This window comes from Octodon degus, unplaced genomic scaffold, assembly GCF_000260255.1.
Source record: "Octodon degus isolate 3935 unplaced genomic scaffold, OctDeg1.0 scaffold00152, whole genome shotgun sequence".
In the NCBI taxonomy this organism is placed as follows: domain Eukaryota; kingdom Metazoa; phylum Chordata; class Mammalia; order Rodentia; family Octodontidae; genus Octodon; species Octodon degus.
This window is the reverse complement of record NW_004524728.1, coordinates 3,900,754-3,912,265: the sequence shown is the minus strand read 5'-3', so window position 1 is coordinate 3,912,265 and position 11,512 is coordinate 3,900,754. Positions and strand designations below refer to the sequence as shown.

Sequence of the window (11,512 nt, the reverse complement as noted above, 5' to 3'; positions counted from 1 at the left end):
AAAAGGAAAAAAGAAAGAAAGAAAGAAAGAAAGAAAGAAAGAAAGAAAGAAAGAAAGAAAGAAAGAAAGAAAGAAAGAAAAGAGTGTCTCCACACTGATTTCCATAATGGTTGCACCAGTCTATATTTCCACCAGGAGTGGAGAAGGGTTCCCTTTTCCCCATGTTTCCCCAACAACATTTGTTGTTGATCAATTTATTTATGATAGCCATTCTTTTTGTGGTGAGATGGTATCTCAGTGTTGTTTTAATTTGCATTTCATGGATGGCTAGTGATGTGCAGCATTTATTCGTATATTTATTTGCTTTTATAATTTCATCCACTAAGAAGTGTGTTCACCTTGGATGTCCACTTCTGGATTAAGTCTTTAAATTTTGGGGTCCTAATATTTTTTAGTTCTTCAGTGATTTCTAGAGAGTAGACCTTTATCTAAGAGCTTATTGGTAAGGATTTTTTCCCAAATTGTGGGTTGTCTTTTCACATTTTGGTAACTACTTTTGACTTGCAAAAGCTTCTTAAGAAGAGGTGGTCCCAGTTGTTAATTCTTTCAACTATTACCATGCAATTTGATTTTTGTTCATGAACTCTTTGCCTGCCCCCTATGTCTTCAAGAGTTCCTCTTACTTTCTATTCTAGGATATTTAGTGGTTTTCTTTTAATGTTAAGATGTTTAATCCATTTTGACTTCAGTTTATTGTATGGTGATAGACCTGGTTCAAGTTTTAGTTTTCAGCATATAGAAATACAGTTTTTCCAGCAACATTGGTTAATGAGGCTATCTTTCTTCCAGTAAGCATGTTCAGCCACTTTGTTGAAGATCAGGTGACTGAGTGTATTCATAGAGTTTTCTGCATATTATAATCTATTCCTTTGAACCTCAGGTCTATTTTGTTGCCAATACCATGCTGGTTTATCACACTAGCTTTGTAGTATAATTTCAAGTCAAGAATTGTAATGACTCCTGCCTTGTCTTTGTTGCCCAGGATTGCCTTTGCTATTCTAGGTCTTTTCTGGTTCCAAATAAATTTTAGGAATGATTTCTCTACATCTGGGAGGTATGCTGGTTGTAGTTTAATAGGGATTGCATTAAATCTGTACAGCAATTTTGGGAGTGTGGCCATCTTCATAATGTTGGTTCTTCCTATCCAGGAGCATGTAATATCTTTCCATTTTCTGAAATTGTATACAATCTCTTTCTTCAGAGTACTGTAATTTTCCTTGAAAAGATCTTTGACTTCTTTAGTTAGATTAATTCCAAGATATTTCATTTTCCTCAGTGCTATTGAAAAAATTATTATTTCTGTAATTTCCCTCTCAGTGTGTTTGTAATCTGTGTAGAGGAATGCTATTGACTTTGGGTATTGACTTTGTATCCTCCTATGCTACTGAATTTGTGTATTAAGTCTAATAGCTTCTTGGTGGAGTTTTTGGGTGTTCCAGTTAAAGTATCATGTCATCTGCAAATAATAAGAGTTTAACTTCTTTACCTATTCTTATTCCTTTTATTTTCCTTCTTGTCTAATGGCTCTAGCTAATGATACCAGAACTGCATTGGATACCAATTGTGATAGAGGACATCCTCATCTTCTGCCAGATCTGAGAATAAAAGATTTCCATTTTTCCCCATTAAGAATTATGTTAGGCACTGGGTGTCATAGATGACTTTTATCAGATTGAAGTAGAGGCCATATATTCCAATTTTCTGTAGGACTTTGAACATGAATGAGTGTTGGACTTTGTCAAAAGACTTTTCTGCATGGATTGAGAAGATCTTGTGGTTTTTGGATTTATCTCTATTGATATAGTGTATTACATTTATAGATTTGCGTATATTGAACCTTGCATCCCAGGATTGAATCCTACCTGCTCATGTTGTGTAATCTTCCTGATGATTTGCTGTATTTTGTTTGCTAGGATTTTATTGAGGATTTTTGCATCTATGTTCATGAGGGAGATTGGCCTGTAGTTCTCTTTTTCAGTTGTGTCTTTCCCTGGTTTTGGTATCAGTATAATGCTTGCCTCCAGGAATGATTTTGGGAGGATTGCTTCATTTTCGATTCCATTGAAGAGTTTGAGGAATATAGGGATTATATCTTTCATAAGATTCTTGTAGAATTCAGCTAAAAATCCATCTGGACCTGGACTTTTCTTTGTCAGTAGGTTTTTTTTATTACATTTCATATTTCATTGGCTGTTATTTGGTTATTGAGAGTTGTTATATCTTCTTGATTCAGTTTTGGTAATTTGCACTTTTCCAGAAATCTGTCAATTTTTCCTGTGTCTTCTATTCTGTGAGAGTAAAGATTCTCAAAGTAGCTATTGATAATCTTCTGAATTTCCACTGGGTCTGTTGTAATTAGACCCTTTTTGTTCCTTATTGCTTGGATTTGTTTTTTGTTTTTTGTTTTTTTTTTTAATAAAGTTAGCTAGGGGCTTATTGATTTTATTTAATCTTTCAAATAACCAGCTTTTAGATTCATTATTTCTTTGGAATGTTTTGTTTGTCTTAATTGAATTAATTTCTGCTCTAATCTTTATGATTTCTTCCCATCTTTTTACTGTGAGTTTGGTTTGCTCTTTCTTTTCTAGATGTTGGAGGTGCAGCATTAGGGTGTTTATTTATTCCCATTCTGTTTTGCTAATGTGTGAGTTTACAGCTATAAATTTGCCTCTCAGAACTGAGTTCATCACATTCCATAAATTATGATAAGTAGTCCTTGAATTTTCACTGAATTGTAGATATTGGTCCATTTCTTGTTTAATTTCATTTGTAACCCATTGGTTGCTGAGTAAGATCGTGTTTAATTTCCATGTATTTATGTGGTATGTCTGATTTCTTTGGTTGTTTGTTTCCAGTTTCTTTGCACCGTGGTCAGATAATATAAATGGAATTATTTCTATTTTCTCGCATATACTTAAGCATGAGCAATGGACTAGGATGTGGTCTATTTTAGAAAATGACCCATGTGCAGCTAAAAAAATGTGTATTCAGCTGTGGTAGGTTGAACACTCTGTATATGTCCACAAACTCCCTTTGTTCCATGCTTTGGTTCACTTCTGCTACTTGTTTGCTAAGTTTTTATCTGCTTGACCTTTCTTTTTGGGATAAGGGAGTGTTAAAGTCTCCTGTTAAGATTGTGAAATTGGAAATTAGATTTTTCATGTGCATTAAGATTTTTTTCATATAGTTGGGTACTCCCATGTTTGGTACATACATATTTGTGACTGTTACCTCTTCCTCACAAATTTTTCCCCTAATCAGTATATAGTGGCCTTCTTTATTTCATTTGATCATTCTGGTTTGAAGTTGAGACTGTCTGAGAACAGGATTGCTACCCATGCTTTCTTTTAATTGGTGAATTGAGTCCATTTACATTGATGGTTATAATTGACATGTATTGACATATGATTGCCATGTTACTTACCTGCTGTTGTTTACTTCTTATTCTCCTGTGTTTAATTATTTGCCCTATTTAGTGGGTTCCTTCTGTTCTTGTTCATAGAGTTCTGATCATTTTGGTTCCTCTTTAGAACATCTTTTAGTAGTCTTTGTACAGTTGGTTTTGTCATCATGAAATTCTTTAGTTGTTCTTTGTCATGGAAGTATTTCACTTCTCCATCAAATTTGAAAGAGAGTTTTGCATGGTGTAGTAGTCTGGGCTGGAATTAGTTTTCATAGAGGACTTGAAGTACTCTCTTCCATGCTCTTCTTGCCTTCATGGTTTGTGAAGAGAAGTCTGCTGTTATTCTAATGAGTTTTCCTTTAAATGTGATCTGATGCAGATCTACAAAGTTTGAATTCATTCAGTTGTGCCTGGCTTTGGTTTGGATACTATGCTCAGTTTTTTCCTGCTGCAGCCCATGGACGTGAACCTGTTTAGCTCTCTGACAAAATGTTCTGCTCTTGGATCAGCTTGGTGGTTTCTGCCCCTAGCTCCTCTAGAGGGACTTCAGTTACAGAGTGTCACCCCAGCCCTGTATGCCAGTCCTGGGCTGGGTCTGGGCTGAGTCTGGAGGGGCCTCGAGAGCACAATGGAAGTTCTCACTCATGTGGAGCCTGGGCTGTGTCCAAAGGGGTTCAGCGGACACAAGAGAAAGTGGAATCTCTCCCACACATTTGCTGGGCCTGGGTTCAGGATGGGTTTATTGGGGTACCAAGAGCATGGCAGAAGTTCTCACTCACACACAGGGCTTGGGCTGAGTCTGGAGGAGTCCAGCAGGTGCAGGGAATCACAGAATCTCTCCCACACACTCACATAAGCAGTTTTAGAGAGCAAATATCAGAAATGGGTCCACTGAGCTAAATCCAAAGTGTTGGTCAGGCTGTGCTCCTTCTTGATCCTCTAGAGATAATAAATTTTATTGCTTTTTCCAGTTTCTTGGGAGTATCCACATTGCTTGTGCTAAGATCCCTATCTTCTACTACTACTTGAAGGCAACCCTCTATGATTGTATTGGGTTCAACCAGAAAATCTAAGATAGTATCTGTGCTCAAAGTTCTACTAGATAGCGACCTTAAAATCCATCCCCCCACCCCTCACTCCCCCATTATCTAACACAGTTTCAAGTTCTGGGAATTTGAACCTTGACATCTTTGGGCAACCACCATTGTGCCTAACACACGTAAGGAATTCATATCTTGCAGGCAAGGCTGCTGCTGTAGTTGGCATGCCCTCCTTCTGTGTGCACAGCTTTGCTCTACACCCACCTCCTTCTTCCCATTCCTCCTTTGCTACCAGGGTTTCTCTACACAAACTGGCTCTCAAAAACCTCATCTGTTCAATTTTAATGAAAGTGTCTGCCACCGCTAGACACATTCATTAAAGATTTTCTATCTCTAACTCATATTGTTTAACAAATGTCAGTGCTTACATTTAATTTTGGAAATGAATGCAGAGTTCAGGGAAGCACTGTGCTGACAGAGGTGCTTCTCTGAGCTATATGAAAAAGCAGACCTGCAGATGGGGACACAAGGACTGTGCTCTTGAAGAAGTCCCATCAGGAAAGAGGCTTTAGTTCTCATCTCACCAAGTGCTAGATGTAAAACTAATGTTTTATGATTCAGTTTATGTGAAACTGAAGAAAAGGCAAAACTAATTAACTTATGAGAATGGAAATTAAAATATATTTTGCCACTAGGGAATAATGACTTATGAGAAGAGAACATGAAGGAATATTTTTGAGTAATGGAGTAGTCTTAATCTTCCAGGAGTGGTGGTTCCCCGGGTATATGAATTCATCAAAACAACATATTATACCCCCAAAATGCATTTTACCATATGTAAATTTTATCTCAGTTTTTGAAAAGCTGTAATATGAAGTTTGCAATTAAAAGGATAAAAAGAAAATTAAGCTTCAAAATATTTTGACCATGCATTTGAGTTGTTCATAAAGGTCCCTCTAACACTAAGAAATTTCTCAAGCCTGTGATGAATTCTAATTATTGATTATTTGTAGCTATAATCTCTGAACTACCCTATTAAATAAATCATGTTAGTAGCATTAGTTGCTAGTATCAGTAGCAGAAAATACTAATATATTCATAGCCAGACTTATTTCCAAAATTACCTTCCAAACTTTCAAACAGTCAGGAATGATATTCTACCAATAGCCCCAACGTTCACTGGGTTCAAGATTAGGAAATGGCCTGCCATTGGTGACCACCATTCTCCTGATATTTAACTAGTTCAGCTCTAGGATTACTTACAAACTCTAATTCTAATATTTAATTGTAACCTCAAAATATGTGTGGGAAAATTGTTCTCTTAGAACAACTCATAATATATGGACCATTATTTTTTTGATAAAAGTCCAGTTTAATTCATACTAATGAATTTCAACCATTACACTTTGTTGAGTCAAGCAAACACAAATCTTAAAAGTAACAACAAATTTGAACTGACAAAAGAAAAAAATTACAGTTATAGAAAACTAAGAAAAAGAGACAGAAAAAAAAGTTGCACAAGAACTTGCTATATATTTTAGTTCCTCAGAACTAAAATAGTTATAACTATTCAATGTACTGTCATTCTTTGAACAAAAAAATAGCGAGATTTTAAAAAATCTAGCACAGGGCATGAGAACTGTTACCTACAGTTACCTGAAATAATAGTTTACAGAGATGGGACGTTAAAAAGTGCTTTTTATTAGGACAGCAGCACATACTTCCGCCCTCACTATAGGTATTCAGTAAGAAAGTGGAGAGATTTTTGTCCACAGGTAATCCCACCCGGGCTCTTTATTCTCTCCCCACTCAGGCCTCATTCTCCGAGTGCCTTCGGTGCTCATCAGAGCCTCTGTGTCTGTCTGCGTGGTGGCTCCAGTATCCTGTTCTCTGTTTCCCTCTTTGCTGGGACTCTGCTGGGGCCGGTTCCTTATCTCCCTGTGCTGGTAGCTAGTGGAACTCTGGTCCCAGCCGCTGCTCCTCTCTCTGCTCCAGCTTCCTCTGCTCCCCTCCTTTCCTGAGGCTCTTCCCCTCTCTGGGCTCCATGGCGCTCCTGGACTTCTGCACAGAACCCAGCCTGTAGGGTGCGCTGCCGTTCTCCCCTGAACTCTCTCCTTGTACGAACCAAGACATTTCCCCAGCTGTTTTCTTCTTACTGTGAAGGCTTGAGGGTTCTTCATAAAGTTTTCTCTTCTTAGCTTCTCTTCAGAAGCACTGTTTTACTTCCTAAACACTTGTTTTTCTTCTTTCTCTTTCTTTCTTTCTTCTTTCTTTCTTTCTTTCTTTCTTTCTTTCTTTCTTTCTTTCTTTCTTTCTTTCCTCCTCCTCCTCCTCCTCCTCCTCTCCCCCCCGTGCTCTGCTGTCACTCTCGCTCTCGCTGCTGCTTTCTGAAGTCTCTGAAGTGGAGTAAGAGAAAGAGGAGATGAAGGAGGATGAAGAGGAAGATGATGAGGAGGAGGATTTGTGTTTATGCTTTTGTGTTTACTTTGGTCTTGTGCAACTTTTTATTTTTTCTGTCTCTTTTTCTTGGTTTTCTTTTCAAGTCTGTCCAATTTCCTGAGAAGTTTCTGTTTTTGTTTGGTTGTTAGTGAGTTTAAGAATTCAACTTCAGGATCTTCTTCACCCTCACTTGCAACATACTCCTGAGATGGGTCATTTGCAGTCAGGTTTCTCCCAGACACCTGTCAGTTTCAGTGCAAACTCACTGTTTCTTATCTCTGCTATTAGCCCCAAGGTGTACATTGATGGCCATGAGCCATTAGTGGGAACTGAACTTGCATTGATTCCAGAAAGACCAAACAAAGGACACTCTCAATCTCTGTTGACATGACCCCATTTATAACACTTAATGTACTTCACATTTTGAACCTGAATTCCAAAGGCTGGTCTCGACGTTCATATTGATACAGGAAACCTCCAAATTACACAGGGAAAAGAACTCATCTCCCAACTTATAAAGTACCTGGGATGAATTTTAGGAACAAACAGAAGTTATGAGTAGAATATATTTATTGAGGGAAAGAAAGCTCCTGTCCTAGAGAGGGATAGGTGACGGGGCCCCGAGCAGGTGGTTTCTGCGCAGCTAACTCTTCCAGGGACTTTTATAGAGGAAAACTAAACAGTGAGGCAGGTCTAAGGTGATGAAGAAGACGTGAGAACTCTCTCAGATGGGCATGAGGTGAGACAAAACTATGGTCAACCGATGATAATGCAAGCACCATTGCTCAGGTAAAATTGATTAAATCCAGTATCAAATGGGGAAGTGAGTCACGTAAGTAGCAAGCAGGAATGAATACAGGACAAGGTCTCTTCCTGTTGGGGGTTGGATTAGACTCATTTGGGCTCTTCCAAGGTGATTGATACCTATTGAGAATATCAGTCCCTGATGCCCATCCTTAGGGAAGTATGCAGCTTGTTTTCTCTTTTATCTTAGTCTTGAGGTCTGGCCCATATAAGTGTCTGTTGTCTCTTTCAAGTTGTAAAGTCACCTTGTCTTCCATATTGTCTCCTTGAGGGCCTGGCCCTGTCTAACTGCCTATAATATTTCTATCTCATTCAGCTGCCTACAACACTATCATCTTTGGTATGTTTTTCCCATGGAGCCTCCTTCTGCCTTTCACATTTGTATTCCCTTTCTCCTTGTTTCTCCTTTCTCTTTGTTTTCTTTTTCAGCTCCTGGTGGGGACTTGTACATGAAATTAAGGCCATTGTTTACATGTTCCTCTCCCCTAAGCAATCTGTCATCATATGATTCTTGTTCTTTGAGATATTGCTGCATTAATTCTTCTTGTTTCTTCTTATCTTATATATTTTCTGTTCTGCCATCCATACCTTCTTGATATTGGACTTGGAGGCAGGATGAAAGTCCTTTTTGCACATAAAGTTGGTGAAGGATTTCCTATCTTGGAGTCTTTGTTGCCGAAGGGTCTGGGAGAAACATAAACAAACTTGACCATTATTTTAGAAAGGACTATAAAGACTGTGATTTTTGCATAATTTTTTTTAATTTGAAATAACTTGCCTATAAAGATTAGGGATTTATGGGAAGAGAGTATGAGAGAATGTTTTCTGGAAAGGTAATATTTTATGTCTTCCTAGGGAGAGTTCCTGTCCCTAAAGGTGTTCTAGTACCCATGTAGTTAAATTTCCTAGAGTGATAACATATTAAAAAATAAAGAGCTGATAGTGTTACAGAGAAAGGCAGCAAGTGAGCTGACCCATGGAAGTTCTTCAATGCTTCCTTAAATAGAACTGCAAGTAGGAGTTGTACATCTTCTGTTGGTCCCTCTGATGTACTACTGCCCTGGGGTATTCTGATTCTATTTTATAGAACTTGATAGTGATGACTTCATGAAGAAATATACAAAACAGGACCCAAAAATATCTTCACACCAAAGAGGAGCTAGCTGTAATTTCATGTTTTCTTTGCTATGTTCATTATAATCTACAGAAACAAGACCATTATTCACACATATGCACCATTACCGAGTGAACCCTCTAGCATGTACTTGGTGTTATAAAAAGCTATACATGGGAGACTCTCAAGGAGACAAAATGTTGATGGAAATGAAGATCTTAATAAAATTCTACATCTTGGGCAAACTCTGTCAATTTCCTACCTGCCTATGTGTGATTCCTACAATAGGCTCATTTTCATTTTTAATCCATGATTTGTGATGAATAATGATTTTTAATTTTTATAGTAAAACAGCTAATAATGCTTTTATATCCAGACTCTTGCTTTCCAAATTACTGCTTAATATTTCAGTTAGTCAGAAAATGGTTGTCAATATGGACTTAGCCTTTGAATTCTAAAACTCAAGCCACAGACCTATTCTTTCATATATTACTCATCATGACCTCCTATAGGGTACAAGCTCTGGAAACGTTCCAGGCTTTCTAGATGTCCTGAGGAAATTCATAGTTTGCTTTATGGTATTTTTCTTTTATTCAGATTTTACCTTCTGACATCCATTTTCAAAGATGAACCAAAGGAAAAGGAAGAAATTTTGAAAAAAATACCATCCAAAATATAGACCTTCTTGTCCCCACTAGCTCTGAATAGAGCCCTCCTGTGGAATAACACATATGCTGCACTTTGAATCTTAAATGTCCCAATAGTTGGAGGTCATAACTGTGTTCTTGCAAGGACTCTTCTCTACTAACTGTATGCCTCTAAGATCACCCATGATAAAGAGACCACACTGATAACTATAAATGCTCTTGAGAAAGCAATTAATCTGTGTGATTACATGACTGGTAGTACTGAGTGATCTAGTATTTGTTTATGTATTCACTGCTTTAATATTTATTTATTTTGCTTTGTAAATGTGTAGTAATTGTGTAGGATTTTTCACTATAAAAGTGAAGAAAGTGGAATGGTGGTATAACACAATTGTAGAGCATATGAATATCATGTGGATTCAAAACCCAGTGAAACCAAATTAGAAAACACTGACAGTATCTTGCCTATTTAGGGCAAGGGTGTAGCTGGGTGGTAGAGTGGGTGCTTAACATGTGCAAAGCCCTGAGTTCAATCAACAGCACAAAATAAAAAGAGAATTAAGGAACAAAAGAAGAAATGAATTAAAGAAATAAGTTCAAGTACAAATTCAGGACCTTTTTTACTGTCATGAAGTATCACAACAAATTTAAGGAATCTTTCATGTAGGACTTTGATCAGGAAAAGTGATGACATCAACACTTTCATAGGATTATTTTAATCATTTAAATCAATTAATTTTTGGTAGACTAGTTACAACAGACCTGGATAAAAATGAGATTATTTTTTAGCAGCATTGAGAAATTCACTAATAAGAAACTAAAGCTTTGTATATATATATGAAAAATAAAAATGAAATGACCTTGTCCACCCCATGTGCACTTTCTGTGTGACTTGTTTCCCTCAAGTGATCCCATTTAGTCAATGTTACCCAAGCAACTATAACTGTTGTATATTTGTTGGCGGACCACAGATTTGTTCCACCTCATGCCCATCCTATGATTTGCCACTGGATCAGTATTACTTAAGTGACTATACTTGCAATCCTATTGGTTGATTATAGTCTGTCCCACCTTAAGCCTGCCTCACATGTGGCTATGCTCAATAAAACACTCTTGGGAAGCAAGGTTGGTGGGTAACCAACGCTCTGGGTCCTCTTCTAGCCTTTTCAGACAGAAACTTCCTTTCTCTCAATATGTTCTTCCTACTCTTAAAAAATATTGAATGAAAACATGATTATGTTTATCAGAGTATATCTATTCAAATAAAATTCCAGTCAGTCTATCTTTACCATAAAAATGACCTACGTGAATTAGGATTTGGGCTAGTGGAAGATATATTTAAGAAAAACAAACATGCCATGTTTCTGATTTATAAATGTTCCCCATGGTCATTTACAAAGTCTTCCATTGTGAACTTTATGCTACAATTTGGTTTAATTCTAAATTAATTACTGGATTCATTTGAAGGTTCATTTGATTTAAATGAATACTGATGAAGAAAAATTGCCAGTGAAAACTTATTCTGTATTGATGATAAAAAATACAGCTGAAAGAAAGATTATTTATATTTATTTAACCTTTAATTTCATCACACTGATATTATCAAATTCTCCAGCCATTCTTTCCACACCTTATACTGTTAACTGGAACTTAAGTTTGTTTTCCTGTCTTTGTAAAGGTTTCAACCCAAATAACTGTGATATTTGAACTCTTTTATGTTTACATATTCCTTTTTTCTTAAGAACACTTTATCCAGCTCCTCTGAAGCTTACTCTGCTTATGACTGAATCCAACTTGACATTTTGAAGTGAATGAAGGCCTCAGGAGAATGTACAGTTTACTCAAATTTAACATCTGCTCTCATTTAGGGCTGTATATAGTCTTATTCAAGATGTATTAATTGCTCTTCAAGGTTAAATGTGATGGAAGGGTCAGTGAAAAAGACTGTACACAGCCCCATGTATTGCCGTGTCATCTTATGCCTTGCGGAGCCTCCCTGTGGGATGGACTAACTGATTATAAAAAAAAGACCTATACATATTTAAGATTAACAACATTATAATCC

At 37.0% G+C, this 11,512-nt stretch overlaps 1 pseudogene; it reads right to left on the bottom strand.

Moving 5' to 3' along the window:
- Positions 1-6,732: 6,732 nt before the first annotated feature.
- Positions 6,733-8,399, bottom strand: LOC105743703 (annotated as a pseudogene).
- Positions 8,400-11,512: the final 3,113 nt, after the last annotated feature.